At 40.2% G+C, this 14,214-nt stretch overlaps 1 protein-coding gene across 3 annotated transcripts in view; it reads right to left on the reverse strand.

Annotated features, from left to right (window-relative positions):
- Window positions 1-14,214, reverse strand: part of CMTM8 (CKLF like MARVEL transmembrane domain containing 8) — a 91,069-nt gene that overhangs the window by 76,055 nt on the left and 800 nt on the right. The window lies entirely within an intron of this gene.

The following is a 14,214-nucleotide window of genomic DNA, read 5'->3' on the forward strand; positions in this document are numbered from 1 at the left end:
TAAAAAAAAAAAAAAAGGAAGTGAGAACCTAATTCCCCCAGAAGAGTGGGTTTGAAGCCTAGTAAAACAAGCCTTTGACTTAAATACTATAAAGCTCACAGTTTACTGCAACTGATGCAAAGGACATGTTCTCAGCCGGGAACATCTGGCTAGAGCTGTCCTGAGAGAGGGGTTTCAAGGTCTTCCTGATTTCTCCCAGGCTGGAATGAGGGCGTTCAGCCTGCCCAGGCACAGATCCCACCAGGACTCAGGAAACTCCAGGTGGAAGCTTAACAATCTTTTACTCCCAACCACATCAACCTGATGCTCCAGTATAATTACCTCATATGGTTGCAAAACTGCCTTTCATGAGCCATTTCACCCTGATACAGTAACAACATTCCACCTACAATTTCTTGCTACACCATCAACACCAGCTTTCTACATTCTCATAGGTAATTTAATGTGCAAGGCATCATTCATGTAAGGTTGTACTGCAACTAAATCTGTGGGAATGGCAATCATGAGACCAAGGGGGGTGGGGGGGACTGAACCTTACAGGCCTGTCCAGGGACTACCAGACCATCAGGTCTCTTATTAACACCACCGGATGCTAGAAGACAATGAAGCAACATCTTCAAAGAATTAATGAAAAGAAATTTTAAGACCTACAATTTTATACCAACCAAATTATTCAAGTATAAAGGTAAAAGAAAGATGTTATTAGATGTGCAAGGATTCAAAAAATTCAACACCTTCAAACCCTTGCTAAAAGAATTACTCAAGGACGTACTTCAAAAGTGAAAAATAAACCAAGAAAGCAAATAACACAAAAAACGGCATGAAAAAAATTAAACCTGTAGTCGTCAAAATAGTTGTTTGGTAATATGGGTGGAAAGCTTCAGACAACTGGCAAGTAATTATTCCTAAGAAATCATTTTTTAAAAAAGTAGCCCAGGGATTGTAAAATGGTGCATTCACTTTGGAAACCAGTCTGGTAGTTCCTCGTACAGTTAAATATAAAGTTATCACACAATCCAGCAATTCCACTCCTAGGAATACATCCAAGAGAAACGAAAATATATGTCTACATAAAAACTTGTACATAAATGTTCTTAACAGCATTACCAATAGCTAAAAGGTGAAAACAACCCAAATGTCCATGAACTCATGAACGGATAGATAAAATGTAGCCATACAATGAAATAATATTTGGCAATGAAAAGAAATGAAGTACTGATTCATGCTTCAACATGGATGAACCTTGAAAATATTAGGCTAAGTGAAAGAAGAGGGCCACAAAAGATCACATATTGTGGGATTCCATTTATATGAGATGTCCAAAATAGGCAAATTTTATAGAGACAGAATGCAGAATTAGTGACAGCATAGGGAGAGCTGTGGGGAAATGGAGAATGACTGCTAATGGGTATGGGGTTTCTTTCTGGGACAATGAAAATATTCTAAAATTGATTATGGTGATGGTTGCACAACTCTGTGAATATTCCAAAAGCCACTGAGTGGTACACTTTAAGTGGGTAAACTGTATGGTATACGAATTATATGTCAATAAAGGTTATTAAAAAAACAAAAAATTGTCTAACACAAAGTGCATGGTGAGGAATAGGTTAAGTGTTATCTCTTGAATGGAATGTGGTTACACATCTTAATTCTCTGGGTAGTTAGAAAAATATGTATAAATATTTTGGGTAGATTTTTAAAAGTAACTCCAAACAAAATAGAAATGGAATTTATAACTTTTAATCACTAGAGGAAAAAATAAGGAAAACCAAAAATTCTAAACAAGTTATCACAATAAATATGTGTTAAAAATTTCCACATTGAAAGACAAATTCTCAGACTCAGTATAGAACTAAAATCTAGTTATATGATCAATACAGAAGATATAACCAGATGACAAAAAGGAAGAAAATTAAAGGTAGGGTTTCCTTTGAGGAGATAAAAATGTTCCAGAACTAGAAAGAAGTGATCACACAACATTGTGAATGTACTAAATGCCATTCAATTGTTCATTTTAAAACAGTTAATTTTATAGACATACCTCATTTCATTGCACTTTGATTTAATGCACTTCAAAGATATTGTGTTTTTTACAAATTGAAGGCTTGGGGCAACCCTGCATCAAAAAAGTCTTATTGGCACCACTTTTCTAATAGCATTTGCTCACTTTGTGTCTGTCACATTTGTTAATTCTCACAATGTTTCAAACTTTTTCATTATGTTAAGTAGGGTATGTTCTGTTTTTTTAAATTAATTTAAATTTAATAATAAATTAATTTAATAATAAAATAATAATAATATAAAATAATTAAAATAAATAATAAAAAATAATAAATTAATTTAAATTTAATTAATTAATTATTTTTTGGCTGCATTGGATCTTTGTTGCTGCGCGAGGGCTTTTTTCTAGTTGTGGCGAGCGGGGGATACTCTTCATTGCAGTGCGCGGACTTCTCATTGTGGTGGCTTCTCTTGTTGTGGAGCATGGGCTGTAGGTACGCAGGCTTCAGTAGTTGCAGCATGTGGGCTCAGTAGTTGTGGCTCGCGGGCTCTAGAGCGCAGGCTCAGTAGTTGTGGCACACGGGCTTAGTTGCTCCATGGCATGTGGGATCTTCCCGGACCAGGGTTCAAACCTGTGTCCCCTGCATTGGCAGGCATATTCTTAACCACTGCACCACCAGGGAAGTCCCAATCTTTTTCATTATTACTACATTTGTTATGGTCATCTGTGATCAGTGATCTCTGATGATACTATTTTAATTGTTTGGGGGCGCCATGAACCTGGTCCATGTAAGATGGTGAACTTAATCGACTGCTGAAATGACAACAGAGGATTTAGAATATTACATAAACTTAGTTGATAAAGCAGTGGCGGTGTTTGTGAGGATTGACTCCAATTTTGAAAGAAGTTCTACTGTGGGTCAAATGCTATCAAACAGCACTGCATGCTATAGAGAAATCATTCATGAAAGGAAGAGTCAATTGAGGTGGCAGACTTCACTGCTGTCTTGTTTTAGGAAACTGCCGCAGCCTCCCCAACCTTCAGCAGCCACCGCCCTGATCAGTCAGCAGCATCAACATCCAGGCGAGACCCTCCACCAGCGAAAAGATTAGGACTCACTGAAGGCTCAGGTGATGGGTAGCATTTTTTAGCAACAAGGTATTTTTAGTTAAGGTATGTACATTTGTTTTCTGAGATGTAATGTTATTATACACATAATAGCGTACAGTATAGTGTAAACATAACTTTTATATGCACTTGGAAACCCAAGAATTCATGTGAGCAGCTTTGATATTTGCTTTATTGTGGTGGTCTGGAACCACAATATCTCTGAGGTATGTCATGTGAATCTCAGTTCAATTAAAAAAGGACAAGAACACATCAGATAAATGCTAGCCAAAAAAAGCTGGGGTGAGTGGCAGTATTAAAATCAGACAAAATAGAACACAGCAAAGTGATCTACAAGGCTGGTCTTATATATGAACATAGACACAAAACCCTCAGATATGATACTAACAAATCAAACCCAAGAGTTAAAAAAAAGTCTTAAAATCCACTAGTTTATTAAAAGAATACCTTATAACTAAATAGAGATTATCCTAGGAGTACAAGAATGATTCAACATTAGATCTCCTAATACAACTCACTCCATTAGCAAATAGAAAAAAACAAAAACCTATATGATCACCTAATAAAAAGGCACCCCCCCAGCCAAATCCTATCTCCCCAATTCAACAACCATTCCTGATTAAAATAGTTACACAGTTAAACCTACCTTCCTTAATTCAATAAAGAATATCTACCAGAACCTACAGTAAAACCTGTATTATCATTAAAGCATTAGAAACACCGCAATTAAAGTTATGAGTCCGCCAAGGATACCCATCTCATCCCAATCATTCAACATTACACCGGCAGTCCTAACCTATGTAATAATGAAAAAAAAAGTATAAATATAAAAAGAAAATCATCATTGTTTCACAGATATTACTATAATTTACTTATAAAATAATAAAACTATTAGAACTAATTACTCAAATAAAATGGCTACACACAAGAGTAAAACCAGATAATCAACAGCTTTCTTACAAACCACAAATAGTCAGAAATTGCCAAATCCAATTCATTTTTTATAAATCCTATTTATCAAATATAGTGAGAAGTACATACAACTCATCTGGAAAAAACTTACGACTTCAAGAGCATAAAATGACCTTAAATAAATAGAGAGATACAATATCCCTAGGTGATAAGATTCAATATTATAAGGACATCTCTTCAAATTAATTTATAAATTTAATGCAATCTCAATCAAAGTTGTAGTGGAATATAAGGAACACTGATTTTAAAAATCACCTCTGGGTGGGAGGGAGGGAGACGCAAGAGGGAAGAGATATGGGAACATATGTATATGTATAACTGATTCACTTTGTTATAAAGCAGAAACTAACACACCCTTGTAAAGCAATTATACCCCAATAAAGATGTTAAAAAAAAAAAATCACCTCTAAGTGTTAATGTAAGTATACAAGCACAGCAAGAAAGAGAAAAATTTGTATGATTTACCCTACTGAATATTAAAATGCATGATAAAGCTACAGTCAATTTGGAATGACTCAGAAATAGAACAGGGTCAAGAAATAGTTTCACGTATGTGGGAATATAATATGATTAATGGTGAGACAACTAGCTATGCATTTGAGGGAAAACAGTGAGATTACATTCTTATCCACACAGAAAGAACTTACAGCTTTAGATGGCAATTTTTTTTTTAAATATTTTTTTAATTTATGTATTTATTGTATAATTTGTATTTATCAATAAATAAATAAATACACCCTGTGCGGCGTGCTGGATCTCAGTTCCCCAACCAGGGATTGAACCCAGGCCATGGTAGTGAAAGCACTGAATCCTAACCACTGGAGCACCAGAGAACTCCCACTGGTAAATATTTTTAGCATTTAAAGAAACTATATTTTCTTCAAATATCTGTATAATCCTGGGGATAAGGAAGCCGTGTTTAAGCAAACTAAACCCCGCAAGGCTAAATAAAGGTAACACTCTAGATTTCATGCAAATTAGAAACTTATTTTGATGAAAAATGTCATGAATGATACTAATAACAAATGACTAAAGAAAATTAATACTCATAATACACAGGAAACATAAATCAACAAAAAGCGATATGGAAACATATCAAGATATTATTAAATGAAAAATAAATTGCAGAATATGTAATACACTCATTGGTGTGTATTTGTTTTATACTACATGTGTATTTGCAAGTGTACAGAACAAGTGTACAGAAAAATGTGAATGGTAGGGACTTCCCTGGCAGTCCAGTGGTTAGGACTCCGTGCTTCCACTGCAGGGGGCCCGGATTCTATCCCTGGTCAGGGAACTAAGATCCTGCACGCCGCAGGGCGCAGCCAAAAAAAAGAAAAAGAAAGAAATGTGGAGTGAAGGAGGTAGGTTAGCGGAGACCAGAGACATTCAGTTTTCACTCTATAGATACATGATTTTAAATTTATTTGTACAACGAACACACTGCTTTAAGCTTCTCTAATTACATTAATGTATAAATATATTCACTATAAAAAATTTAAACCATACAAAAGATAAGGAGTTAAAAAGCAAAACTCCCTATTCAAACACATCCCCCAAACCAATCTTATTTCCCTCCTGGAAGTAATTTTCATTAACGTCTTTGCTCCCTTTTATATCTCTAAAACATTTTTTTTTTTTTTGCGGTACGCGGACCTCTCACTGTTGTGGCCTCTCCCGTTGCGGAGCACAGGCTCCGGACGCGCAGGCTCAGCGGCCATGGCTCACGGGTCTAGCCGCTCCGCGGCATGTGGGATCTTCCCGGACCAGGGCACGAACCCGTGTCCCCTGCATCGGCAGGCGGACTCCCAACCACTGTGCCACCAGAGAAGCCCTCTAAAAACATTTTTTAAAGAAAGAAAGAGCCCCGGGATTTCCCTGGTGGTCCAGTAGTTAGGACTCCAGGCTTTCACTGCCAAGGGGCTGGGTTCAATCCCTGGTCAGGAAACTAAGATCCCAGAAGCCATGCAGCCGGCCAAAAAAAAAAAAAAAAAGCCTTATTTTTTTAAATGGGTGAAGGAAAAAAAACAACAACAGGTAGTTACTAAAAGAAAAAATAAATGGCTAATAAGCATATTTAAAATGTTCAATTTTAATAATCACAGGAACACAAACAAAAACCATTTGCTTTCTGTGTGAAATCAGACAAAGACAAATATATGATATCACTTATATGTAGAATCTAAAAAAATAGTACAAATGAACTTATTTACAAAACAGAAATAGAGTCACAGATGTAGAAAACAAACTTATGGTTGGGGTGGGGTATAAATTGGGAGTTTGGGATTGACATATACGCACTACTATATATAAAATAGGTAACTAATAAGGACCTACTGTGTAGCACAGCCAACTCTACTCAATACTCTCTAATGACCTATATGGGAAAAGAATCTAAAAAAGAGTGGAGATATGTATAACTGATTCACTTGGTTGTACACCTGAAATTAACACAACATTGTAAATCAACTCTACTCCAATAAAATTTTTTTTTAAAGTTTGCTTTTTTACACATGTGCAGGGCTCCCCTGAATATTAGCTGATGGTCTGCCTGGTGGGTGTTTATGCCAAGTCAGTTTTTATGAATCTGAACATCTCCCACCCCAAGAAAACGGGCAAATATTAAAAGTTTGAGCATTTGCAGAAACAAACCCTGTCAAACACTGAAACACCACTAGAGGGAATGCAAATCAGTTTAAACCTTTCTGTACAACTTGGCAGTAATAACAAAAGCCTTAAACACACATAGGCCAACCCCACCCCACCCCCTACACACACACAAACACACACAAAACTATTAGAACTAATAAATGAGGTCAGCAAAGTTGTAGGATACAAGGTCAAGGATACAGAACTCAGTTGGATTTCTATGATCTAGCAATGAACAATTTGAAAATGAAATTAAGAAAATAATTCCATCTTCAATAGCATCAAAAAGAATAAAATACTTAGGAATAAATTTAACAAAAGAAATGCAAGACATGTATGCAGAAGACTATAAAACATTGGTAAAGAAATTAGAGAAGATCTAAATAAATGGAAAGACATCCCATGTTCATGAATCGGAAAACAATTTTTTTAAGGCGGCAATACTCCTCAAATTGATCTACAGGTTGAACACAATCTGTATTAAAATCCCAGCTGCCAGGGCTTCCCTGGTGGCGCAGTGGTTAAGAATCTGCCTGCCAATGCAGGGGACACGGGTTTGAGCCCTGGTCCGGGATGATCCCACATGCCGCGGAGCAACTAAGCCCGTGTGCCACAACTACTGAGCCTGTGCTCTAAAGCCTGCGAGCCACAACTACTGAGCCTGTGTGCCACAACTACTGAAGCCTGCACGCCTAGAGTCCACGCTCCGCAAAAAGAGAAGCCACCGCAATAAGAAGCCTACGCACCTCAACAAAGAGTAGCCCTCACTCACCACAACTAGAGAAAGCCCGCGCACAGCAACAAAGACCCAATGCAGCCAAAAATAAATAAATAAAATAAATTTATATATATAAAAAAAGAAAAATTTGTTAAAAAAAAATCCCAGCCGCCCTTTTTGCAGAAATTGGCAACGTGATACTAAAATTCAAGGGCTTGTATTTGGAAATACAAACCAAAACCATTATGAGATACCACTTCATACCTTGTAGGATGATTAGAATCAAAAAGAAACTAAATCTTGGTGAGGATGTGGAGAAACTGGAACACTCATATTGCTGTTGGGATTGTAAATCAGTGCAGCCACTTTGGAAGCAGTCTAGCAGTGCCTCGAAATATTAAACAAAGAGTTACCATATGATCCAGCCATCCCTTCCTAGGTAAATGCCCAAGAGAACTGAAAACTATGTCCACAGAAAACTTATACGTGAAGGTTCACAGTAGCATATTCGTAATAGTCAAAATGTGGAAACAACCCAAATGTCCATCAACTGACAAATGAATAAACAAAATGTTATATATATATAATACAATGAAATATTATTTGGCAACTAAAGGAATGAAGTACCGAGACATACTACAGCCTGGATGACCCTTGAAAACATTATGCTAAGTAAAAGAAGCCAGACAGAAAGGGCCACATATTGTAGGATTCCATTTATAAAGAAATGACCAGGATAGACAAATCCATAGAGGTAGAAAGTAGATTAGTGGTCACCAAGGGCTGAGGCCAGGGGAGACCAAGGAGTGACTGCTAACAGGTAGAGGTTTCTTTTTGCAGTGACAGAAATGTTCTAAAATCAGAAGTGAAAGCTGTACAAATGTGAATATCCTAAAAATCCCTAAACTGTACACTTTTAAAAGATCAACTTTTCGTGAATGATATCTCAATAAAGCTGCTTTTTAGGGCTTCCCTGGTGGCGCAGTGGTTGAGAATCTGCCTGCTAATGCAGGGGACACGGGTTCGAGCCCTGGTCTGGGAGGATCCCACATGCCGCGGAGCAACTAGGCCCGTGAGCCACAAGGCCCGTGAGCCACAACTACTGAGCCTGCGCGTCTGGAGCCTGTGCTCCGAAACAAGAGAGGCCGCGATAGTGAGAGGCCCGCGCATGGCGATGAAGAGTGGCCCCTGCTTGCCACAACTACAGAAAGCCCTCGCACAGAAACGAAGACCCAACACAGCAATAATTAATTAATTAATTAATTAACTCCTACCCCCAACATCGTCAAAAAAAAGAAAAATAAAAAGCTGCTTTTTAAACACGGCTATGCCCAAACTCATAGAACTCTACACTAAAAAAGGTAAATGTTACTGTATACCTCTATAAATTTGACTTTAAAGAAGATTCATATACCCTGTTACTCAATTCTAAGTACTCATCTGTAGAAAATATTAAAGACCACCCAGAAAGCTGTAGCTTAAAGAATGTTTGTTACAACACTGTCACAGAAAAGAAAGAAACCTAAACTGAGCAGCAGGAACCTGGATATTTATGGAATACTAGGTGGTCTTTAAGAATGCTAGAAGAGAGCTTCCCTGGTGGCGCAGTGGTTAAGAATTCACCTGCCAATGCAGGGGACACAGGTTTGAGCCCTGGTCCAGGAAGATCCCACATGCCGCAGAGAAACTAAGTCCGTGCGCCACAACTACTGAAGCCTGCGCGCCTACAACCCATGTTCCACAACAAGAGAAGCCCGTGCACCGCAATGAAGAGCAGCCCCCACTCGCCGCAACTAGAAGAAAGTCTGCGGTGCAGCAACAAAGACCCAGCAGCCAAAAATAAATACATTAAAAAAAAAAAAAAAGAATGCCAGAAGAAATTAATCACTGATGGGGAAAGGTAACTTACCAGGTCTCCCCAGAAACTGGCACATTTAGATTGGGTAATCTGAGCAGAGTTTAATAAAGGTCTTATTTAGAAAGCAGGGTGCAGAAGACCACAAGCCATAGCGCAGTGCCTGGCAAGAGGAAGCGGCTGGGAGTGACCAGTCATCAGAGCCAGGGAAAACAGCCGAGTGCAGAGGGCTGCCAGACGGCCCGCCCAGCACGGAGGGACACAGCCAGGCTGCTGAGCCCCAGCAGGGAGGAATCCCAGGAACCTGCTCCCCTCCCACCTTACAGCCTCCTGCGGGTGCCCGGAGGACATCGGAATCCAGTGGGACATCAGAGGGGACCCTGGACACGATCCGTGCAAGTCAGCCTGCAGGGTGGAGAGCCGGGTGGAGAGTGCATCCAAGTGACAAATGGAAGATGTCCAGCACAGATGGTCACAGCAGTAAACAAGGAGTAGTTTACAAGTGACTACATTAAAAAAAAAATAAAGATAAGTAACATACAACCACTTAAGAAACTCTAGAATGGTTTACTCCAAGGGGTAAACAGTGGTTCACCCAGAGTTCCTCAACGGTGGTGCTGTTGGCAGCTGGCAAAGCAATTCTTCATGGTTGGGTACTGCCCCAGGCACTTTAGGACATTAGCCTCCCTGGCCCCCAGGGCACTAAACACCAATAGAAACCTCAGGCATTACAATAACCAAAAATTTTTGAAAAGCCTCCCCCCTCCCAGACATGGGTTGGTACCATGCCTGATAGTAACCACCGTGAGGGCGAGAATTAAAGGGTGTTTTTTTTTTCTTACCTGCATTTTTATAATTTTTCTACCAAGACTAGGTATTGTTTTTGTGAAGCAGAAAAAAATATGTTCACTATTCTTTAAAAAGAACTCAACAGGATAGAATAATTTAGATTCCAGCTCTCGGGAAACCCTATTTTGTCCTTCCCCTAACTTTGCTCATGACAGTAAGTAAATGAAAGGCGATCTGACATTATTACACGGATGACATAACTCATTTTGAAGTCACCAATAATAGAAAGGGTGAGATTAACTCACCTTCTGACATATCACTTTTATTCTTCATATACTCATAACTGTTATGAGATCACAGCGTCCTATGAGTCACAGGTCAAGTACTAGATTGCTTCCAGCTTGTTATAAAACTTTAAAAGGAAGGAAACCATTACAATTTGGTTTCTACATGATGCTACATTGGCACAGCCTAGAGTATTTTAGCAGGTTTACCTATTACCACTCACCCCTGTGAGAAAGCCAGGGCAAGGGATTTTGACAACAGATTTGGGGAAACATTGTGTTTTGTTCTCTATTACCTCCCCCAGGCTCAAGCAGGGAGTCAGGTTCTTAGCAATTCTTTGTCTCAGTATTTTGTATTTTCAAGGCAGAAAGTAGCATTCTTCTGGGGGCAGGTCTAACTTAATCTCAGGGCTGGAAGAGTAATAGTTTGAAACCGCCCTGCCGCCATCCTGGGATAAAGAAGCAGTGGTACAATTTTTCACTAAGTTCAAGAAACCATCCATTGTAAGCTGCATCCTGACCCAGATATTAAAAGATGAACAAAAAACGATCTTGGGTCAATAAAACATAGTATACCATTTAGGGTGATCCTTAGCATTTTTAATTTTAAAAGTTCTTCTAACGTAAAAAAATATTTTTAGTTTAATGGGCTCACATTACTGATGACAGTTTAAATTAATACAGCTTTGGGGAAAGATAACTTCAGGATATATATCAAAACAGAATATGTAAATTTGTATACCCTTTGACACATCAATATACTTTAAGGAACTTTCCCTCAATAAAGTCAACTGGAGGGTTTCCCTGGTGGCACAGTGGTTAAGAATCTGCCTGCCAATGCAGGGGACAAGGGTTTGAGCCCTGGTCTGGGAAGATCCCACATGCCGCGGAGCAGCTAACCCGTGCATCACAACTACTGAGCCTGAACTCTAGAGCCCGCGAGCCACAACTACTGAGCCCATGTGCCACAACTACTGAAGCCTGCGTGCCTAGAGCCCATGCTCTGCAACGAGAAGCCACCGCAATGAGAAGCCCACGCACCGCAATGAAGAGTAGCAACCGCTCGCTGCAGCTAGAGAAAGCCCGTGCGCAGCAACGAAGATCCAACACAGCCAAAAATAAATACATAAATAAAATTAATTAATTAAAAAAAAGAAAAGAAAGTCACTGGAAAGGTGTGGAAAGAGAGGGAAAAACGGGAAGATTGCTACACCACTGGCTATACTAGTAAAACCTAGAACATGTTAGTTTTAAAACAGAAAGCTGAGGAAATCAAATATAGTACTTCTATATGACAGAAAACTGTAATAATGCAAGAGATCCAAGACCCTGAAAAATGTTCATGGTAAGTAAACACAGCAGTTAACAAATCCATGAGAAAAATTATAAGAAAATACATGCGTAGGGGAAAAAAAGTATAAAAGGAATTTCAGAAAAAAAACTAAGAAAATGGAAAGATAAAAAACCAAATTTAAAAAAATCTCCTTAAACGTCCATGAGTTTTCCTGATTGAGAGAACACACCAGGTCCTTAGTGCCTCCTATGAAGGCACATCATTATGTTACAGATCTCTGGGGAGAAAGAAGATTCTACAAGCTTCCAGAAAGGGTGGGGGGGTGGGGATCAAGAATTGGAATTTTTTTTAAAGACGTATAAGAGCTAGAAGATAACAGAGGAATACTTTCAAAATTCTGAGGGAAAACAATTTCCAATCTACCATTCTTTACATAGTCAACCTATTAATTATGTGTAACAGTGGAATCAAGATATTTTGAAAGATGCAAATCTCGATTTACACACGCATCCTTTCTCAGGAGACTACCAGAGGCTGTGTATTCCCCCAGCGGCAGTGAGTCAAGACAGAGAAGGGCACAGGTCATGGGAAGGAGGGGGTCCAACCCAGGAGAGAGGGGAAGAGAATCTCCAGGGTGACACGCAGGAGATCCCAGGCCATTAGCTGTGCCCAGGTGAGCAGGCTGGGTGGGAGGAGGTGAGTAGCTCCCAGAGAGGATTGGTCAGAAGGATGACCCTGACTGAGTACCTGCTATGTCTCAGTTTCCAGAGAGGGGATTCAAACAACTAAGGTAAAGTTAGTGTCTAAATATCTAGAGAACTAAAACACGGAAATAGAATTACAAACTGCAGGGAAAACAAGAAATTGGGCAGAAAAGGAAAAGCACTCACAGACCACTCAGTGGCTCCGTGAACAGTGTTTCCTGTATCCTAAGGTAGCACTGGTTAGTGATGTAACCCAAAGACAGGAAAGGTGTATGTATAATGGGGGTGGGGAAGAGGTGGTCCAAGAGAGCTAAAGCCTCATCTTTCAGAATGGGAAGCCACTGAATAACATCTACAATTTGGGGGGGCGGGGGGAATCAAGAACCAGCGATGGTGGGGGAAACTTACATTTTTACCCATAGAACCATGACTCTTTAAAACTTGTGCATATATAGACGTGTTAAAAATAAAAACCCAACTCTAGCAGTAATAAGGACAATTTTTCTTACATATTTTTCCATTTTTTTCAAAAAACGTATTGAGGGGCTTCCCTGGTGGCCGCAGTGGTTGAGAGTCCGCCTGCCGATGCAGGGGATACGGGTTCGTGCCCCGGTCCGGGAAGATCCCACATGCCGCGGAGCGGCTGGGCCCATGAGCCATGGCCACTGGGCCTGCGTGTCCGGAGCCTGTGCTCCGCAACGGGAGAGGCCACAACAGTGAGAGGCCCGCGTACCGCAAAAAACAAACAAACAAACAAACAAATTAAAAAAAAAGTACTGAAATCGTAAAGTATACATGCCAACATATCAACAGTGGTTATTTCTAGTAACGCGATTGTGGACCATTTACATTTTTTCTTTCACTTTCCAACTTTCGGAAAAAGTATGTAACGTGGAGTTTATTGACCATAAATCAGAAAACAAGAGGTGTTTTACTTTAAGCCTGGTCCACATCCACCACAGGGTAGAAGCCCCATCTCTGTCATTTTAGCTTCTGCTCTTTCTGCTGGAGCAGGGGAGCCTGCCAACTCCTTCATTCACACAGCAAATATTTGTTGAATTCCTATAAGCTAGGCCCTGCACAGTGATTCCAATACCCCAGCTTTTTTTTGGATCTCCTGAAGGCCTCAATGCCAGCTGGGGGAACCAGCTGGGGCAACCAGCTGAGACAACCAGCTGGGGCATGGGGTAAGCCAACACTTCAAACTCCTCGTGCACTGGATACACCTGGGATTGATTCAGTTGGTCTGGGTTGGGCTCTGAGGCTCCGGAGGAGCAAGCAAGCTACTTGATGTGCACAGGTTTTGCTGAAGGTTTCTCAGAGGAACCACTGGGGTCCTCAGTCACTTCGGCACCATCATGGCCCCGTATAGGCTAGATTTCAATCCCACAAATGTTTAAGTGAAAGTATACGAGATACAGCAAAAGGGGCGCTGCTTAGACAGCTGCAAGGGATGCCCCTTGGCAGTTAAGAGCAGGACTCTGGAGTAAGGCAGGCCTGGGTTTGAATCCCACCTCCACCACCTCCAGGTGCGACCTACTTCCTCTCTCTGAGCCTCAGTCTCTTCACATGTAAAATGAGATAATAATTAAAGCTACATTCACAGGATAGGGTTGTTGTGTGGTACATGAGAGCACGAAGGCATCTAAAGCGCTTGACGAGACCCTGACACAGGATGAAGACAATAAATAGTGGCAACCACTAGCTGTTAACACGGCCGGCGTCCTTTCTCAGCCACGATGGGACCTAAGGGGCGATCACTCGACCTCTCAGCCTCCACGTCTTCCTATGGAGAGGAGAAGGCACATGCCCGGCC

The sequence above is a fragment of the Lagenorhynchus albirostris genome, chromosome 10 (assembly GCF_949774975.1).
Source record: "Lagenorhynchus albirostris chromosome 10, mLagAlb1.1, whole genome shotgun sequence".
NCBI classification, from domain to species: domain Eukaryota; kingdom Metazoa; phylum Chordata; class Mammalia; order Artiodactyla; family Delphinidae; genus Lagenorhynchus; species Lagenorhynchus albirostris.